The sequence below is a fragment of the Ambystoma mexicanum genome, chromosome 3q, assembly GCF_040938575.1.
Source record: "Ambystoma mexicanum isolate Mex_15411 chromosome 3q, UKY_AmexF1_1, whole genome shotgun sequence".
Classification (NCBI taxonomy): Eukaryota; Metazoa; Chordata; class Amphibia; order Caudata; family Ambystomatidae; genus Ambystoma; species Ambystoma mexicanum.
The window spans coordinates 285,418,335-285,439,383 of NC_090926.1; the positions used below are offsets into that span (position 1 = coordinate 285,418,335).

General features: G+C 43.7%; 1 protein-coding gene across 1 annotated transcript in view; it reads right to left on the minus strand.

The window, feature by feature from the left end:
• Positions 1 to 20,358, minus strand: part of RAB5B (RAB5B, member RAS oncogene family) — a 416,704-nt gene extending 396,346 nt beyond the window's left edge. The window contains exon 1 of the mRNA XM_069653782.1: positions 20,255 to 20,358. The gene's annotated coding sequence lies outside the window, so the exon portion shown is untranslated. The remainder of the gene's footprint in view (positions 1 to 20,254) is intronic.
• Between the last annotated feature and the right edge of the window lie 691 nt (positions 20,359 to 21,049).

The window sequence follows — 21,049 nt, forward strand, 5'->3', positions numbered from 1 at the left end:
AATATCATACTCCAAAATTGGTCCATCTGTATGGATGACATTTCACTTACGAAGGAGGCACAAGCCTTAACATATCTATTCTAGCGAAGAGGGAAGGTAATGAATATATGCCTCGCAGTCTCTATTTCCAGTTTGCACATCCTGCATGTACGTTCTTTAATGGTACGGAATCCTTTTCCACCCTCTGTGCACCGTGTTAAGAGGTAAAAGATTGAATCTTAATCCGATGATTCAATTCATTTTAAGATATATGAAAATGGGAGGGGAATGGAAAGCCTTGCTTAACATATTCTGTAAATGTGGATTTCAGGGAGTTTGTGAATTAGCATACCTCTATCCCTTAGTACTGCTTTAGTTTTCATCAGTTTAAGACTACTTTCCAGGTTAAAAGGGGATTAAATCTCAAAATTAAATCACAGAAGTGAATTCAATCTCAAAATTAACCACAGAAGGAATGTTGGAAACCTCTTCCATAAAGAGTTTAAAGGGGCATTTGGAACCACAGAAACTTTTAGCACGGCCGCATAAGGAACAAACAAATAATCAACATACAGGTAACTCATAGTTTTCATACACATGGTAATCCTGACAAACCTCCAGTGGGTCAGTAGAGATGTTAGGCAGGGTTCACAACACATTGCTTCATTGGGCACACATTGGGGGAAGAATTAAAATGTCTTTCCAGATTTTCCCTTCTATTTGCTCAAGCCATTTAACATCCCTAAGGGAAAAGGCTTCAATGCCGTGAAGGATACTGGGGACCAAATTTCATTTATATAACATAATAAATCCTTCAATGGAATAGCCTCCCCTAGAAGAAATAAAATCACTTAATAAGCCGCATTTTCTTTAATATTTTAGGGACAATGAAGTTCTTAAGGGATGAACGGTATAAGCGATTATTAACCAAGACTCCCAAATAGATGTAATCTTCCAAAACAGTTCCCTCAATTTTCCAAACAAACTGGGGCTTACGGCCAGATGAGTTCCTAATAATCATAACCTTTGTTTTGGCAGGATTAAGGATTAACCCATTTTCAATTCAGTAAGCCACCAGGGCATCCATACTAGGCTGCAGCTCAATAGGCGTTCTATCGATCAGGATAGTATTGTCAGCGTATGACAACCAGGGAACACTAGGTGGACAACATCTGGAGTTATCCAGGTTATCCCCCATACTCGCCACATACAGATTGTAGAGTAAAGGAGCCAACACGCATAACTTTTTGACACTGTGACTAGTAGCTACTTCTGCCGGTACACTGCCATCCATGTCCAGTCTGACTGATACTGTAGTATCTATGTGCAGCTGTTGTATGAAGTGTAGAATAGAGGGATTGCAGCCCCAGGCTTTCATCTTTTCCCACAGCCTAGATCGTATTACTGAATCAAAAGCTGCTGAATCTGCAAAGCAAATATGAAGATTACAGACTTTAGTACCCATAGTGGAGCCAATCAGATTTCAGAGACCAGATAGTAAACACAGTACCAAAGCCTTTACGGAATCCAGTCTGCTTTGGAGAAAGCAGTTTTTTCTCAGCAGCCCACTCATTAAACTTTTCAAGAATACAAGTTCAGTAGATATTTGAAGTAAAGTCTGTTAAGTCAAGCAGACAGTAATTACTTGGTAGTTCTCGTTCCCTTTTTTAAATACGGAATCAGTTTTGCCTTTTTCCTGTTCCTGGGTATCCTGCCCGAGTACGAAATAGGCAGGGCCGTCTGGCCCTGGAGCTCTCAAGGGTTTTAGTTTGGATATAATACATAATATGTCCTTAACCGCATGAGTAAACCAGTCACCAAGAGCCTCCAAACTATCGGCATGACAGAAGGACTTTGATTCAAATAATACCTTCCAGCAGCATGATCTTAAGAGAATTGGACCGATTATTTTTCAAAGTGAAGGATGTGTCTTGCAGGTTTAGACATTTCAGTCCTGCCAGACTAACGTCAGCCAAAAAGGAAGACCAATAAACGTCTCCCTTGGATAGAACAAGAGGACCAAAAACAATGTTCTCCTCTTTAGTGTAACAACTCAAATTGAAATCGCCAACAATCACACATAAAGCAGCCACAGTTTCCTCCAGCCATAATGTAAGCATTTTATCAACATGGCCTACTATAGTACTTGACTGGTTGCCCCCCTGGAGGAATATAAGTAGTAAACAAAAAGGAATTTCTGATTTGGATGGTTTTTCAAGAGGGACAACAGCAGCCAATAGATTCGGATTGGGGGACAGTAGCAAAAATTAATTTATCATCATACTAGATCTTACACCAATGACTAGACCCCCCTTTAGGTCTACTCAGTCGTTTTCTTGTCGCAGGTCTGTAATGATAGTGTAGCCATCCAGGTGAACTTGGTCCAAGTCTCCTGGAGGGCAAAAACATCAGCACTAGCTACAATGTCCCATACCTCTCGTTTTGCTAAAAATTACCGAAAGCCTCTGGTTCCAGGCCACTATGAGAGGTAACATTTTCCTCATTATAGCCAAGTAACGGTCAAGCTTTGTGTCCTTGTATAGTTGATACAGCCTGGCACCCCATCCGATTTTTGTTAGGCAACTTGAACAATTCCAAGCAAACTGACAATTGAATAATTGCATCTTTTAACACTGTAAATTGAAAATTTCCTTATTGGCCTTCAAAAGTGTCTAGAAGTGGAAATAGGTTGTTCCGCCACAACTTACAACTCGTATCCTAATTTAAGGAAATCTACTTTGTATGCTAGAACAAGCTCCACAATCACTGGTGAGATTAAGGGAAGTATGGACCAGTTAATCAATCGCTAAATCATCTGGGGATTTGGCAGAGATTGAAACCAATCACATTGCGTACTCTATAATGCCACCCTGCGGCATAATGAGCTCTTGTGGGCCGAGGGAATTTCAATGACGACAGTAATATAAATTGAGGAGGGAATTGTTGTCAATCCCTTCGAAGGCCGGCGAATCATGCATTTATGATGACTGAGGTGAAGGGGACGTAATCTCCATATTAGCAAGCGGGTTTGCCGGACAACCAGTTGGCTTATTCCCATCCTGTAAGAAGGGTGCAATCTTTCCGGCTATGGCTTTAGTAATACCACTTTGTTCAGGAAAATCTGTCTGGGTAGCAAACATATTTGCCGATACCAAGCAATTAACAGATTTTTTATTTCCCATGGCAGACTTGGGCTCTTTTGAACAAGCTCCATTTCGTAGGCGATTGGTTCTAGTTGTAGCCGGCATACCTAGGGGAACAAATCAGCAGCTTCAATATCGTCAATAGCTTCAGTAAGTCAGAGTAGAAATAGCCAGAAGGTGGCACCAAAGAGGAAATACAAGATATGCAGCCCCACTAGTCGTCTTTCAGGGACCTCCAAGTGCCTCTATCACACAGCCGGCAGCCACCAAGTAATTTTCCACACACCAACAGCACAGCAAGCCCACCAAAAGCAGGTCGAGATCAAGACTCCAGACATGCACAGGTAACACTACTGTTAGGTGCACCAGTACTCAAGACAATGGGCTCACCATGTTCTCCTTACACTGCACCAACGGCAGTAGTGCATTTACCTGCTCATGGCCAGCCAGTGGAAGCAGCAAAACAGTGAGCCCAAGCACCAAATACCTGCAGCCCAGGTGGCGAGGAAGTTTGCTGCTGCACTCCAGATTTGCGCTGGTCACCGTACGTGTGTGTGTACGTACACACCACACACCACACACCACACACCCCCGCCCCCCCTCCAGTCACAGCTCTGCTCAATGCTCTGGTCCACGCTGTATTCTCAAGCTTTCACTTTGCAGGGAAACGCTATGCAGGGGAAACACTAGAGAAGCTGACCCAACAACGCTGCGTCAAACCGCACTGAATGTGTTGAGTGAGATGCTCACACGTTACACTTCAGCCACTTCCGACACAAATTTTAACTAGCACTGCCTCTGCTCTGCTACCATTTAACGTACATGCCACTCAAACCACTAAAGACGATGTGAACGAGGACCATTCACCAAACCTTTCATTTAATAAATATCAGCAGCGAGGTGGAAAATCAGTCAGTATTATTCTGACCCGCCACACTGTGCATATGGTTAGTATTGATCTTAAAATTATCTGTTGTAATAAATTGCAAAATTGGGGTCTTCCTCAACCATTGCTTAGTATCTTAATTTTTCTTCATAATGCAACCTTTTTAAAAATCAGAATATAGAATGGCGATTTACAGAGGAAATGGAGACATTCAAAGTCTCCGGCAGGGTTGCAGATTGGTCAAAGCTTTTTTAACTTCTATTTGCCAGATCCAGGAAAACCTCTGGAAAGTGTTAATTTTATTTCTCCGAAGGTTAACGGCGTAAAGATAATTTGGATTTCATAGGCAGACAACATTATGTTATTCGACTGCATGCCAGTAGGACTCCAACGTTTGTTGAACACCTTTCAGGATCATGCGACTAAGAATGATTGCCTTATAAATAAGCAAATAAATTATGCATTTTACACCAGCAAGAAGGAGGGCTAAATATAGTTGGTGGCTGGAAAAATCAAAAGATACAAGTAGTTTATGCTCCTAAATGCTTGGGCCTCACTATTACAGCACGCCCCAATAAAATCATAATTTTTGCAGGATGATGAAATGGTTATCCCCTCTTTAATATACGGTCTGGAATCACATCACCAATTAAAAGACTTGGATGTATTAGCATTTGAAGGGATTTTTTAGAGTAAGATATTGTCCCCCCGCCCACACCCCTCTCCCCCAAGGGAATCCCAATGTAAATTATCCGCTTTGAACTAGGAATAGCCTTGGCAAACATGAGACTACTTTGGAAACGTCTGTTACTGTGTAAAAATCTGATAACACTGCCATTACATTCCCTGTTTAAGAAATTTCCATCCAATGGTACTGGCAATACTAATCCATAAGTCATTAAATGCAGAGAGTTCCTGATATTGAAAGTCCTTTCTCTGGTAAGTACATAAATAATCCAAATTCCTTTAATAAGTGCTCCAGATAAGATTTGGAAGTGGGAGTATTTTACTCCCTATTTTTTTAAGTTGGGAATAAAATGTAAGTTCAATTGGCAATTAAAGTATTTTATAAGCGAGTAAACATCTTTTAACTGAAAAACGGAAATGTTTTTGTTATATTTATTTCTTTACACCTAGTTATTAATGCACGTTAAAAGATACATGTTTACTTCCTCAAATCAGGCAGTTAAAATAGTTTCTTCGTATGCTACTACGTGCACCACTGGTCAAAATATATCGATGGAGCCGTTAGGGTGAAAGCAAAGGCGCAAGATACTACATGTTTTTTTCCTTTTTTTTTTGTTGGAAGTATTTTTACTACCTATTTTTATTTTCTGGGAATATTTGCCATATACACTCTTTATCTGTAGGGCTGCCTTTAACTGGACTATCTGAGGAGCAGATTGGTGCGCGACATGTGGGTCCATACAACAATACAAAGTTTTTCCATTCTTAAATAAATTCGTAAAGGATCTGCAGTGGTTCCCCCGTATCTCCAAAACGTTCCTTCACCAAACCAAAGAAATGCACTCAAGAATTAAGCTGAATATTCTACATACTAGGCAATATATGAGTAGATGTAATCCGGGGTGCCACCAAGGGGTACCCAAGGGGGGGCAATGGCCACCCTTATGAAAATGCTGGCCGCTCCATTGGCAACCCTGAGAAAAAAAAGCAAAAAAAATACTTTTTTTTCACACTAACTAACTGTGCATGGACAATAATATGCCCAGTTCAGTGCGAATGTTTTTTTAAACAGGTTGCTTTTTTGCCGAGGCCAGAGGCCCGTGGCCCACCACCCACGATGGACTGGCATCTGGACAGACCCGGAAATAAACGCAGCCTGACCCGCCTCGATGCGCGCATTTTTGCTTTGGCTCGCGCTTCCAGGGCAGGCTGTGTTTATTTCCGGGTTTCAATTCCATCCAGTTCCTCGCTCGGCTGCAATCATAAAGGTTCCGTTGTGCCGTGTGCGCACTGTGCAGCACAAACTTTTGGACAGACACACGCTGACAATATTTTTGGATTGGCAGGCAGTGGCACTGCCACTGAAAAGGAGACCTGGGCTGAGATTCCACCAGCAGGCAAGCACTTCAGAGGGAACTGAGTTAAGCAGTGTCTGTGTGTGGCACCGACCCCGACTTATAACTCACATATGGCTGGGCCCTGGCTGGAAAGAATGTCAACAGGGATGTTATTTAGGGGTCTCCCTTGCTACCCCTGTGGTCTCTTTTTTAAATTTATTTTTTTATTAAATGCAAGGTGCTAGGCTGTAGCCAGCGCCATGTGGCTCTTTGCTTCTGGAGTGGCTGGCTTTCATGTGCAGGCCTCAGATTATTATTTTTTTTTTTTTAAGAACTGGGGTTCACTTTCAGCAGTGACCCTAAATAAGAAAGAGTAGGAATAGCAACTAATTTGTCTGTCTATTCTATACAATAACTGCTAGACTCATTAAAGGTTTATTTCAGGTACACTTCAGAGGGGAGTCACTGATTTAGTCTGTTCTTGAACACCTCAACTCAGTCTTTCATCCTTCTGACATCGATAAATGAGTACCAGCACATGTTGGGTGATATTGTATGTATATTTGTTCTATATAAAGCACATCACTATCATTTGGCCATGGACATCTTCTTGCATTCACACTAATATGGGCCTATACACATCGATATTAACACTACAAATGGCGATCCATTCTTATATAAAATGCATATCGCATTATGGTGATATCGTAACCATATGTTTTGTAGCTTGCTTAGGGATAATGCTATGTGATGCCTGTTTTGTCAAGCGGTGAAAGATTGTGTTCCATCGCTTCCTGTGATATCACTTCGGGGTGGGGTCAAATGACACCACTTCCTGTGATGTCCTCAGCAGTCAAGGGTCATGTGATGTCACTTCCCCTACCCCTGGCGTTTTGGTGAAATTACATCCCTGAATGTCAACAGCCTGTAAGGAGGATCCAAGAGTGATGCTTTCTTCTAGTATTTGAACACAACCAAAACTAAGGAATATAATCAGTGGCGTTAAAAAGAATTATCTAAAGGTGTTTAGATTTCCTGAAAAATGCATGTTGGACATAATGAGGCAGGCGCAGGATTTACAGAACATCAATCTGCTATTATGGTTTGCCTTCCACAGCCTAATGGTCTGGACATTAATAAAATAACATTAACTGCTTTGAAGAAGTAGCTTAGAGCAGTCCTTTTAATATTGTATGCAGGGCAATGTGTCTAAGTAATTTTAATGCTTCTGTACACTGCTAAATGCCTGAAGAATGTGAATCTTTGAATTTATGGCTTTCAGGCGAAGTGCCTCTTGAACGTGCATGTGAAATGTTGCTCCCATGTTAACGACTAGGGCATTTGCCATAATTTTTGCAACTGGGCGATAGGAGTTACATTTTTAAATATCAAGGAACCTTACTTGAGAGACCCGATGGGGTAGAAAGCATCAAACCTGTTACTATTTTTTAACAGATTTGCCATTCTTAGTATTTGACACATGGTGAAACTGTGACCCAAAAAAGGCCAGAGAACATAATTTAAAAAAGAAAGGTGGTCCACATTTGTCTACGACAGTTTGGGCCTTTTTTGCAACTATTTTAGATGCGTAATGGAGTACAGATGCTAGCGGTCAGTGGTTGAAGTATACCTTAAGAAGTAGTGGAACTATGTTCTGTGCTTGCCTGCCGCCGCTGCCCGCAAACCCCATTGCCACGCCCCCTCCCACGCGCAATCCAAACCTCCAAACAAAGGCACCTACTGTTTAAGGGAATGTTCAGTGCGGTGCACTGAAGTGCAAGATTCAACTTCTTCCTAAACTTGTAGGCGTGTTCTCAGTAAACATTTTGTTCCTTACAATCAATGTGCTCCTTTAAAATAAAGCTGTATAGTTGTCTTTTCAAGTCAAAGTTGAACAACTATTCTGTTTGAAGAACAATAAATTGCCGAACATGTATATAGACATCACATATTCCTTACACAGCACAAACAGGATTGTGGAACTCAAAATGTTAACCGTACTGGTATTAGTTTATGTGCATCAGATACATTAGTTAACTGTTAAATAATAAATGGAAATATATCAATATGCAATTCCTTAACTCTCATATACATAGTTTTCAACTGGACTACATAGGCATAATAGATTTCCTGAAATTCAGTTATGTGTTGGTTTTGGTATGCCACCCCAGGATTTCCTGTGGCCTCATCAGGCCACCCCTATAAAAGATTTCTGGGGGCGCCACTGGATGCAATAGTCAGACCCGTCTGGTGCGTTATACAGATATTGTCTGACTTCCTTGCAAAGCCTCAAGCATTTTGTTTTACAATGTGGATTTCTCCTTAACATACGTATTGGCATGTTTGGCCATTTTGTGCATGATCATTCTTGTGTTTTTATTGATTCTCTTTGGGAAAGAATTAATCAAGGAATTTCACTTGCACTTTCAACTGCCTTGTTGAGATTTTTGTATTGCTCGAATTTGATTAAGTTATGAATAGGATAAAATCTTAAGGTTTATTTGCATTAAATGTACATTATATTGCCCATTATATTATGTTACACAGTGTTGGATATATATTTTAGGTGTTTAGAAATGTATGAGCATTGTTTATCAGTATTTTTCACATTATATTTTTATCATGAAAATGTTTAAGGTTTGTTTTTAAACCAGAAGCACACACAAAAATTAAATAGCCTTCACTATTGAAACACAATTTTGCTATTTGGTTTAAGTGATGTTTGCATGAAGAGTTCCTAAACGGTTTGCCATGGGACTGCTTCATGAGCAAAACATTGTCTGTACACAATGCTTCGGTCCAAACAAAAAATGTATTTTTCTTTTTTTTTAATAAAAAGTGCTAATAGTTCATAGATCATATAGCTAGGTGCACCAGTAGGTGGAAGGTGGATGGACACAAGCACATCATAAAGTTCCAAAAATGTCTTTAGTCCCTTCATTGCCACAGATCCCATATAATAATGCAATCACATGCTATGCAACGGTGCAACTTGCAGTCAAAAAACAACTGCAGAGCAAATTTAAGTAAATAACTGTTTGGAATGGTGAGCTTTATACAATAATTAAAAGGGGATAAAACACAATTGAAATAAAGAACAACTGAAAACCCCTTCTCACCAAGAATAACAGGCACAAATGCCTGGATGCAAGTGAAAGTTGGATTTCAGTAATACTGGCAGGACACAGAAAGCTGGAGTAAAGCCAGACGACCAGACAACAGCTGAAAGAAGGCTTGAGGTAAGGAGGAAGGGGGGAGCCATGAGGTGGGCAGCAAACATTTAATCCACAGATAAACATCTTCAAACCCCCATTATCAGTTTATCAGTGTATCCTACCTAACCCTCCTATGCAGAGCACGAACACCCTGCTCTGAATCCAGTTTTGTTATATTTGGCGAGTAGGACCTAAACGGATATCGCCTTGCTATGCAAAATGTACATTTTTCTCCTACAAAATTAAGTTCAGAACCAAAATTAAGTTAAGAAACCGATGACCAGACAGAACGTGTTAACCAAACTCTTGAGCAGTATCTGCGTTGCCTGGGTTTGCAAAATCAAGACACATGGTTTAATGTTTTGAGCACTGCGGCATTCGCATATAATAACTCATCTCATTCCCCTACGGGTTCCTTTCCTTTCTTCTCCATGTATGGCCAACTTCCACACGCCTTGCTTTTATCGGTTAATCCGTCTACACCTATACCTGCTGCCAATGCTTGTTACAGAGATCTACGAACTATTCATGCACCACTCGTTCTCATCTGTAGGCAGCTCAGTGGAGCATGTGACGCATACCTGATCAACATAGACGTCCTGCCCCCATTTACAAGCGGAGGGATAAGGTTTACTTTCTACACGTTATCTCAGCATTCCTGTGTGTCGCAAATTGCTCCCTCGCTTTGTAGGGCCTTACAAGATCACAAAGTCTATCAACCCAGTCATGTACCAGCTTTCCTTACCTGCTTCTTGGCGTATCCACCCAGTTTTTCATACTTCTCTTCTGAAACCTAGTCCTGCCCCTACCCAATCTGTACCTCCTCCTCCCCTCCTTGGATTCTGCTGATGAATATGAGGTACATGCTATACGCGACTCCCGACTCTGCCAAGGTGGTCTTCAGTAGCTAGTGGATTTCAAAGGTTATGGTCCTGAGTAAAGGACATGGGAACCTTTACACAATATCCATGCTCCTATATTGCTTGCTCAGTTCCATCAGTCAATGTGGAAAATGGTACTATAAATGGTCAGCGGCAGCAGGACCCTTGCTCAATGGCGAGTGATTGTTATTACACCAATAATAACCGGGGTCACAGCCTCCTTGAAATCTTCAAGGCTATACTTAAATCATTCAAAACCTTGCTCTTCAGCCAGTGCAAGCGCCATTACAAAACAAGAATGAAAAGTTTTCATTTGCAAATGAATAGCAACTCAGCAAAACATGTCACTGTAGTGGTAATCCAGATAGGTATTTCAATTTCTATGCAGCGCTTCATGCAGGTTTCCTCCAACTTCTAAGCACTATGATTATTACTAGCTCAGTCAATAGTTTACTGACTTCTGAAGGATGCAAGGATAACTCAACCCAGCCAATATGTGACCATGAGATTTTCATATCACAACACTGGCATACCATTAAGCACCACTAGTTCCAGTAAATGAGGACTTTCATAACGCATCAAAAGACAATTCTGCTATCAAACCTCAAAGCACACAATACATGTCATGTTTGCTTTACTATTTGACAGGTTTGTTTGTGCCTTAAAAATGAAAATATATAAAGAAGAGATCAAATGTGCAGACCATTGTAGAGGAAAAATGAAGGGTTTGCTGAGTGATTTAGCTTCCTGTAATATTAACATCCCCTCTGCAACATGCTTTAGGAAGTGGACCAGCTGTGGAGTGGCCGGGAAAGGGTTTGTTGTTCCAAGGTTGAATTCCTCCCAATTATATAGTTTACTAAATTGCTGCTGTGTGGAGTTTTTCTGATTTTGGAAGCAGTTAGCCTTCGTATTTGAACTATTCGCTATCAATGCATTTGTAAGGAGCTGGCACTGCAGATGTAATTAACTATTCCTATTCTATGTGAGCAGAGCTTGGATCGCTTACCCCCTGCTGGGAAAGTTGTTTGTGAGGGGAATTTGAACTCCTAGGCCTATGCTGTTTCTGTTCTATACAAGTATATGTGGATTTTTTGACTCCCTTCGTTTACCTCTTCAGTGTCGGTGTGCTTAAACTGCTCCATCCCCATGCAGTTTCTTCTCTGTGAGTGGAACCTCTACTGTTGTAACTGACTTCTCTGTGGTAACCTTGTACTGTTGAGACACATGACATTTCTATTACATGTGAGGAAAGATCAATCTACTGAGGTCCATGGCATACCTCTTCTACATTGAGGGGGGATACCTCAGGGGCAACGCGTTTGTCTTGGAAGCAAGACAAAGCTCTGTAGCATTGGTTTAAATCCCGATTCCCGCGCTTAGAAACCAATCTCTGCTATTAAGCGCATAGTAAAAGAACAATTCTAATTATTGGGAGGCAAGTGTGCACACTTGAAAACTATTGTGCACCTGTTCTATAGACCCATTCCTTATCTGTGTGGGTATCTTCTATCCTTACTTAACTTGCACTGATCCATTTCACCAGTTCTATATGATGGAAGCTTGCATTGCTGTCGACCCGATTTGCCATTTCTGTTTGTGTGAGGGAGGCCGGATTGGCTCAGACTTAAGATGACCTATTCTGTGTGAGAGAAATGTTAAAATGTTTATGCTCCTCTTGCACCTATTCTTTGCATGCAGGGGAAGCCCAGTGCTAGTGCTCATCTGTCCATTTGTGAGAGGGTGTTTCTACTCCACACTTATCTGTTAATTGTGAGAGAAACCCGATATTTTTGTCATGTCCTTGCCACATATTAACTCTGGATGAGTCGGCTAGATTCTCGCATACTTTTTACTATCTGTTGGAAGACAGAACTATTTTTGTATTCCTTTGAAATCGCATTTAGTCTCAAAGTTAAAAATTAGGGAGTAAAATACTCCTACCTCAAAAAATTATCTGGAGCACTGTCTTAACTCCCACACATTTGTCTGCACATTTTACACGCAAAATATCGATATGTCAATTCCAAACAAACAGATTCTAAAAAAACAAAACCAGGCATCAGTATCAAAAGGAAGGATGGTGCAATGAGCATGTGTTTCAAGTTATAATAACTCTCCTAATGTACTTATAAATGATACCTCAGAGTTCCAGGACCTTAAAATCTCGACCTACTGCTTCAAACTCTACCATTTAAAATGCCTGACATATGGGTGACTTCAACCTCACTAACATGACCAAGGCCCATCAACTATTGCTGAACTCTTCTCTCTGCACGCTCTTTGGTCAATTTACACAACCTACCTTATTGTATAGAGCTCACCATTCCACCCACAACAATGACAACACAGTATATCTCATCATCCTCTCCTCCTGAATTCAATCTTCTGCACTCTACTGCCCCATCACCTTCCAGACCAATCACTTCTGCACTTAACCGTCTACCCAGTTCCCCTCGCTCGCTCTTCCCCATCTTTTATCTATTACTGAAATAAAATATAAGCTTAATTCCATGGTCCTCTATCTTGGCCAAATTTGGACCTCTAGCCAAGATCTTTCTTCCCACTCGAACACTTTAACTTGCCTTTATTTATTTATTGTGCCTTTGTTAGGTGCTTATACAACAAGTAAATTGTGTTTCAAAGCACCCACATGGCAACAGAGAGGGAACATGGGATTGAAAAACAATATATACACTGGAGGATAAAGACAGAACCTACTATGCCTTGTGAATATCCAGAACGTGCAAGCGAAGGGGTGGAAGGCAGGGGGGGGAGCTGGCAGATGTAAGTGCTGAGTATAGTAAGTGCAAGGGAGCGTTGAGCTGCAATAAGCAGTTAAGTGCAGACCTACAATGGCTTAGGCCAGTGGGTGTCGAGGCAAGTGCTGTGTGTAAGCAGAAGCTGAGGCGATTGGGTGTGGGAGGCCAGGGCCCAGAGGACACAGTCTTGAGCAGCTTCTGGAATTTGAGAAGGTCCGGCTCAAGATGAAGAGGAAGGGGTAGGGTGTTCCACAAGAGGGTGCCAGCAGAAGCAACAGATCGGCCTCCGGCCCTCTGTTAAGCGAAACACTTCACACACAGAGAGTTGGTTCAGGAGGTCTAGAGGGGGAATATTTAGTAATAGCAAGTTGCAGATAGCGTGGTCCCTGGCCCCAGACTGCCTTGTGGATAATGCAGAAGGATTTTAATTTAATCTGTGCAGCAACCAGGAGCCAGTGGAGAGTTTTAGGGCAGGCGAGATGCGGTCCGTGGGCTTGAGGCCAGGGATAAGTCTTCCTGCCCTATTCTGGATTAGCTGGAGGAGTCATAGAGAGTAGAGGGTAGATTCAAGAGAAGGCTGTTGCATTAGTGAAGCCTAGAGAGAACCAGGGCTCCGGTAACATTGAGCTTCTGCTGGAAAATGAGAAAAGGGAGAATTCCTTTAAGAAGGAAGAGTTGAAAGCATGACTTCTTGGCAATGTCCTTGATGTGAAAGAGGAAGGATAGAGAAGAGTTGAAGAGGACTCCAAGGTTTCTGGATTCTGATGAGGGAGAAGGGGGAGCACATAGAGGATGGCCAGAGTGATGGGTAGAAAGAGGGAGCAGTGGTCCCCAATAGGAAGGATCTCAGTCTTGCTGGCATTGAGGCAGAGATCCTTGAAAGTGCACCAGGACTGAATGGCAGGTAGGCAGTCCGGGTTGATGGAAGAGGCAAGGGAGTCAGCAGGAAGTTTTCAGAATTCAGTGTCGTCTGTAGAGTTAAACACTGCTCTGGCTGTTCCCTTCTTCCTCTTGCCTTGCCTGATCGCCTCCGTGAACCTGGGTATCACTGATCAGGTACTGGCCTGGCTGACCTCCTTTCTCACTGATCGACCCTCCCAGGTCCAGCTGGGGTCCTCTTCTAGCTCTTTCTCTCTACCTGTAGTGTACCCCAGTGGTACAACCTTTCTCCCTGGCTGTTCAACCAATACCTGGCACCTCTCACCCACTCCATTGCTGCTCTCTGCTCCAACTTTCTGTGTTATGCGGATGGCACCCAGCTCTCTTTCAGGCTCCCATCAGCCACCTCTACTCCTCTCATTCCAGACTGTCCGCAATCTAGGAGTGGTGTGCCGCCAATGATCTTTGCCTTAATGCCAGTAAGACTGAGATGCTCCTCATCAGAACACTAGCTCCCTCCTTTCCTCTCCCTCCCTCTCTGCCGCCCAATCTGGGTCCTCTTCATACTCTTACCTGTGAGGCTAAGAACTTTGGGGTCATCTTCGACTCCACCCTCTCCTACTCTCCTCACATCTCTGACGTCTCTATGAAGTCAAACTATCAGCTGCACCTCCTCAGAGGTCTTCTGCCTTTCCTCACTTTCCTTCAGAAGCTCACTGTCTCCAGAGCTCTGGTCCTCTCTAGGCTGGACTACTGCAACAGCCTCTTTCTAAACATTCCTGCCTCTATGTCCTCTACAAATTATCCAGACCAGGACATGGTTTTAGACATGGTATTGCTGTACATGTGGAAACTGACTGATTTGCCCCATTTCTTCTTGTATATCTCACAAAGCTATTTATTATTTTCTACCTGGCCTTCTAGATAATTGTAATTAACAGATCATGGATCATCCAGGAAAATTAGAGCACGATATCTACCATTAGGGTTGTTCGTCAAAGAGAGGAATGAACTGTATATGTAGACCAAGAATGTGGCTTTTGGGCGACCCCCCTTTACAGGATGTTTCTTGGTGCCCGCGACCAGGGCACCCTCCCACCTGACTTATGTAAAGCCACCATTGTGGTCATCCCCAAACCTGACAAGCCCCCGGAACAGTGTGCTTCTTATCGGCCTATCTCTTTAATTAACAGCGAGGCCAAGGTTCTCGCCAAGCTCCTTGCCAACCGGCTGCAATCAGTGACCCATACCCTGATCCACCCGGATCAGTGTGGCTTTATGCCACACAAATCGACACGTATGAACCTGCGCCGGCTCCATCTGGCTCTGGAGCGGACCCCGATCATTGACACCCCTCTCGCCCTACTGGCAGTAGATTTTGAAAAAGCCTTCGACTCGGTCAGGTGGGACTGCCTTTGGGAAGTCATGCGGCGTATGGGGTTCGGGGACAGCTTCCTGAAATGGGTGAAACTACTATACACTAACACTCGGGCAGAGGTCAGAGTGAATGGTTGGCCGTCCCGGTCCTTCCCGTTGGGAAAGGGCACGAGACAGGGCTGTCCCCTCTCTCCCCTTCTCTTTGCCCTGGCGATTGAGCCCCTGGCCCTCTGGCTTCGCCAGGACGCTGCATGGACGGGGTTCAGGTGGCCTGAGGGACATGAGGACCGTGTCTCCTTGTACGCGGATGACCTTCTGATTTACATGAGGGACCCAACTCGGTCTTGCCCCAGGGTGACACAGATGCTTACCCGTTTTGGTGAACTTAGTGGGCTTAAAATCAATTGGGGAAAATCAGTTCTCTTCCCGGTGAAAGGCATCGTGCAAGCTGACCCTCGGGAATGTCCGTACCGAATAGAACCCCATGGTTTTCGATACTTAGGGATCTGGGTGACCACAAACCTGAGCGAATACACACTACACAACTTTCAACCGGTCCTTGACCGTTTTGTCAATGACGTCCACCACTGGAGGCTTCTCCCCCTTACACCCATGGGAAGAGCGGCACTCTTCAAGATGATGACTCTCCCAAGGTTTCTCTATGTCTTACAAAATGCCCCACTAAAGATCCCAGACTCCGACTTTAAGAGGGTTGATTCCCTCTTTCGGGAACTAATATGGGGGGGAGGTCAGCCGAGGATAGCGCTAACCACGCTCCAGAGATCGGTCTGGGAGGGTGGGATAGGAGCCCCACGCCTCCAAACATATTATTGGGCCACACAGTTGGCAGTGGTCAACGACCTGCTTCATGGAGACAGGGAGCTCCCCCACATCAAAGCCGAGATTGCGACCATGCACGATACCGAACCTTGGCAGTTACTATACCACACTACTCCGAGACCTCTCCCACCAACGACCACGGCTCATACCATCATGGTTTGGAAACAGGCACACAGATTCGTTGGGTGGGAAAACAGTGTAACGGTGGCACAACCCCTGTGGAGAAACTGTAACCTCCCTGAGATTAAGAAGCTTCAACCATGGCCCCGATGGGTAAGGGCTGGGATTCTGAGGGTTGGGGACATTCTTGGTGAGAGGGGGGTAGCATCGTTTGAAACTATCCAGCAAAAATTCCAACTCCCGGGCACTGAGCGATACCACTATGTACAACTGGCCCATGCCCTAAGAAACCATATACCTGCAGGCACCAATATCCCGGAGTACACACCCATAGAACGTAACATACTACCAGCTCTCATCCCCTCCAAATGCACCTCCATCCTATACAACGCTATTACATCCTTTGCTACGCCAGAACTCACGACTTTGAAAGCTAAATGGGAGGTGGATGTAGGGGTGATAGATCCAGAGCACTGGATCCAAGTACTAATGCACCCGAGGGAGGTGGCCATTTCTTCCAGGATCCGGCTGGTTCAACTAAAAATCCTACACAGGGTTTATTACCCCAGAACGGTACTATATAGATGGGAGAGAGCCTTGAACCCAAACTGCCTCCGCTGTGGGGAGGAGGAGGGAACATTCTTTCACATCCTGTGGGCATGCCCCCAAATTCGCACCTTCTGGAGAGAGTGTTGTGCGGTACTGGGCAATGTTTTGGCGTGCCGTATACCACTAGACCCGAAGATTCTCATTTTGGGGGCTCCGGATGAGAGTGAACTTACTAAATGGGGCAAATTGCTACTGAACACGGCAACGGGATTGATGAAGCGTAATATAGCGCAAAAATGGGGAGCCCCGGAGTCCCCAACGATGGAGCAATGGGCAACAGATATGAACATTTGTGCCACTATAGAGCACCGAGTATATACCGCCAGAGGATGCCCTACTAAGGCGAACAAAATATGGGGGAGGTGGGAAGAGGATGGACCTTAGAGCCGGCTGGGCTCGGCGGTGTGCACTGAGGAGGATATGGTTTAATCGCACAAAACCAGGGGTAATGTCATGGGTGATTGTCAATTGATCTAACGAGATTTGAATTTGGGAAGAACATGCTAATCCACAAAAGCTGATGTTGTGTTCTTTTGAATGTAAAACAATAAAAAATGTTTTATCAAAAAAAAAAGAATGTGGCTTTTGTATGATATCTATTATTGTGTGTGTTTAATTGTATGACTTAATTCTGATACTACCTAGACAAAGCCCAGGTAGCTGAAACATTGGCACATGCTGTCTAATCATTTATTGTATGATATGGATATCAGGATATGGCTATCACTATTGGTCGAAGTCATGAAAATTGAATATAATTCTGAACCACAGCCCATCAAGTGTCTGGTCCCCTTTTATCTTGTCGTTTACATTGGCTGTTTTGTAGTGTTTCAACCACCAGATCACTGTTGCTGCAGTATTGGTTCCATGTATGGGTAATTGTGTTTTTGTCCTTATTTCAAATTAAATGGAACTTTTTTATCATTCGCTAGGGGAGCGCAGTGTCCCTACATTTAACACTTCTAACTTGTTTTGTTCATGATCTGAATAAACCACAGAAACCCAAAATAATGTAAACAATCGCAGTTGTCCAAACCCATCCAAATTGCGTACTTTATGAACCTTGTGTGATACCAAATTCATTTGCATACTCTTTATATAATTATAAAAATAAATGAATATAATAACCATGCATCCCCCATTACTCCCAAACCCAGATTTACATAGTAAAATGCAGCTCTCGTACAGGCAGTTTCCCACTGTCTTACTTGCCATGAGGCTCCGAATCTATGCATGATCTCCTGCTTTCAGGCCTACATAAAAAAAAACATTTCTAAGTTTCACATGTCATACTCTTCCTAGCCTATGTTAAGCCAATGCCCTCTTCCACCCAGTGCCTCCATCTGCTAGCTCCAGGAACCGGCGTTTGAAGACTAACGTTCCCCCACGTCTTCCTGACCCAAAGTTCCACCTAAGGCCAAGATTAGAGACTGGAACCTCCTCAGCCTGAAGTTTATCTTATATCCACTGCTCCGGCAGGATTAGATCACCATTTCCTCCCATTCAATCTTAGGTATCCTGCATCCACCCAAGTCCAAATTACCCTGCGACTCCCTCCCACTCATGCCTAGTTTCTCTGAATCATCCCAGCAGATCTAGATACTACTCCTTGGAGGGTGGATTCTGCTTGACCCCACGAGCCAACTTCAAAGTAAAGGTTACATGACTTCCCTACCATAAAGCCAATGTCCACCAACCAACCCTCGGTGTCCAAAGCTTCAGGCATGTAACCATCCTGCTTCAACTGAAGATCTCCCCTCTGGTCAAGGTTTGCAGTTTCTCCATTAAATCAGCTATGGCTGTGCAAATGTCCCTGCTTGTGAGACCCAAGTCCTACCCATGTGTGCATCCCTTGAGGTTCCTTTCCACCACCTATAGTATGTTCCTGCCATCAAGCCTATATTTCCCAAAATCAACCACCTCCAGAGTTTCCCCTTAGGCGTAGACTTCCTCATGTCTTCATCCCTTGAAACCTAGGTACTCTGATGCTCTCATCTATGTGATGCATAGGACCCACTATCTGCCCTCCCATCAAACCTGGATTCATGAACATCATTGTTCGGTCAGGACGAGGTTACCCATATCTCCCTAGCATCCAACCTGGGTTCCCTCATACAGGGCTGGGAATAACCTTGAGCTATGGGGCTCCTGCCTGTAGCATAGAAGCATAGCTCTCAACTCACACGCTTTTGGCGGGTGTCACCCGCCTTCTAAACAGCTGACTCACCCACCAAGCCTCCTGCATGCCCATTCATTTCAATGGGCCTCTCACCCGCCAAAAATAAAATCGGGTGTTTTCACCCGCCTTTGTGACACAAATGGTTGAGAGCTATGTAGAAGAGCTTGGGTGACTTCACAAAAGACTTCTATCTAAAATCAGTATTGACTCCAAGACAAAAAGGTTCTACTGAAATATGTACATGTGATACACCTGTGTTTGACATTTCCATATGTACTTTAGAGGCATTTAGAATTGTTTTAATATGTGAAATTATTCAGTATAATTAACTAGACACCATGTGCTTTCTGGAGTTCACAATGCCTCAAAGTCAGTGGTTGACCAATAAACAGAAAACCTAACAGTTAACCATTCATGAAATCCCAATTATTATTTTGCGTAATTTTAATAACTAGATGAGAAATATTTCAGTTAATGTTTACATGACTACATTTAGAGCCCTCTAGAATGTACATAGCGTCAATAACCGTGTTATTGTACTTGATGGCAAAGTGGCAGTGTTTTAAATATATTGTTGAAGTTACATTTGTTGTACATTGTACCCGCATTAATGTCCCCTTGCTCTCCAAAACGAACTGCTCTTGACCAGGTGAAATCCTAGAACCAGGGACTTATTTTAGCTCCTGTCCGTCAACACTTTGTTTTGAAAACTGGCATGCCTCTCTTCAAATGGTATAGTTTCTCTTTCTACTATCATGAAGAATGGGTTCCTTCAAGTGTACTTCCCCTTTAGTTTGAGATGTTCCTACTTTTCTTCCTTCTTCATAGTTAGCCCTGCCTGCATTCCTTGAGACCTTATTCCCCCTAGAATTCCCTACTCACGCCTCCGCACCGTAAGCCAATGCCAGGCTCCCTCGCGAGTGTCTACCCCACTTAAACCCTCAGGTCCCGAAAGTCTTCCTCTTACACAACTACCCACACTCCGTGTTTACTTCCTCCCAAGGCCACCACTTTGGCCTAGGTCCAGCACAATGGCCCTCTCTTACATCATCAGGCCTAGGGTTCCCTTCCACTCATCAGGTCTAAAGAATCTCCAATGTTTTCTCACATGTTAACTACCTCCCCACGCCCATGCCTTCGTGACTGAATTCCTTCAAGTGTGCGTCGCTCCCATGCCTCTGTTCCAGCAGGCAAATGATTCACCTAGTCTCTCTTTCCCAGGCCCAGGTTTTCCCATGTCTCCCTGCAAGTTATTGAAGGTTCACTGGGGGCCTCCCCTGCGTGTCTACATTCCTCTATGTCACGCACTGAGGCTCACTATGGGGAGATCGGCTGATTCCGACCCCCAGCGTACACTCACCGCCAAGGCTGCTCCTGTGCCGCTCCCGGGACCCTCCTGACACTGAGCTGCCCCTCCCCCGACGGCCCCGCCCAGTCAGCCACTGACAGGCGGACTTACCAATCACAGACACAGCAAAGGCTTCGCCAGCAAATAGAAGCTCAGTTTTCCGAGTTCACGTACTAGCTCCATCAGAGGCGTAGTTTACTCGAGGACTGACAAACCATTAACCAACCAATGTTAAGAATGCGTTCGAGTGACAAGGCTTGCATCCAACAGGATAAAAACTCTGATTTGACTGGCAACAGAACAAACCATTCGTTCGGATCTCCTGAAGTGGGCGGGGCAAAATAGAGACACTACAAGGGATGGGTGGGGGAGGAGGCGGGGTCAGAGCGCTGACTGTAAACAGAAAATAAGGTGATATGGGAAGGCGGAGCCAAGGCAGATGCACAGCCAACAAGAGCGAGCTTCCTCGAAAAACAATACAGAGCACCGGGATCCGCTGGCTCAGTCGTCTTGTCAAGCCAAAAGGCACAGGGCCAATCTGCGCCAGAGCGGAAATGTCTAGCAGTCACACCAGAGGCAAATTTTGAAACGCGAGACTGCCAGACGGCTTTTGAAATTATATTTATTTATTTATGTATACATTTATAGCAACGCACTAAACCTGGGTGCATCTATTGGCTGGTTACAGAGAAATGACAAAGGAAATGGTACATTGGTGAATTAGTTAAAACTTTTCAGACTCTTTTTGAAAATCTGGTAGGATTTTCAGGGAATGAGGGCAATAAACATGTTTGGTGTGACATCGTT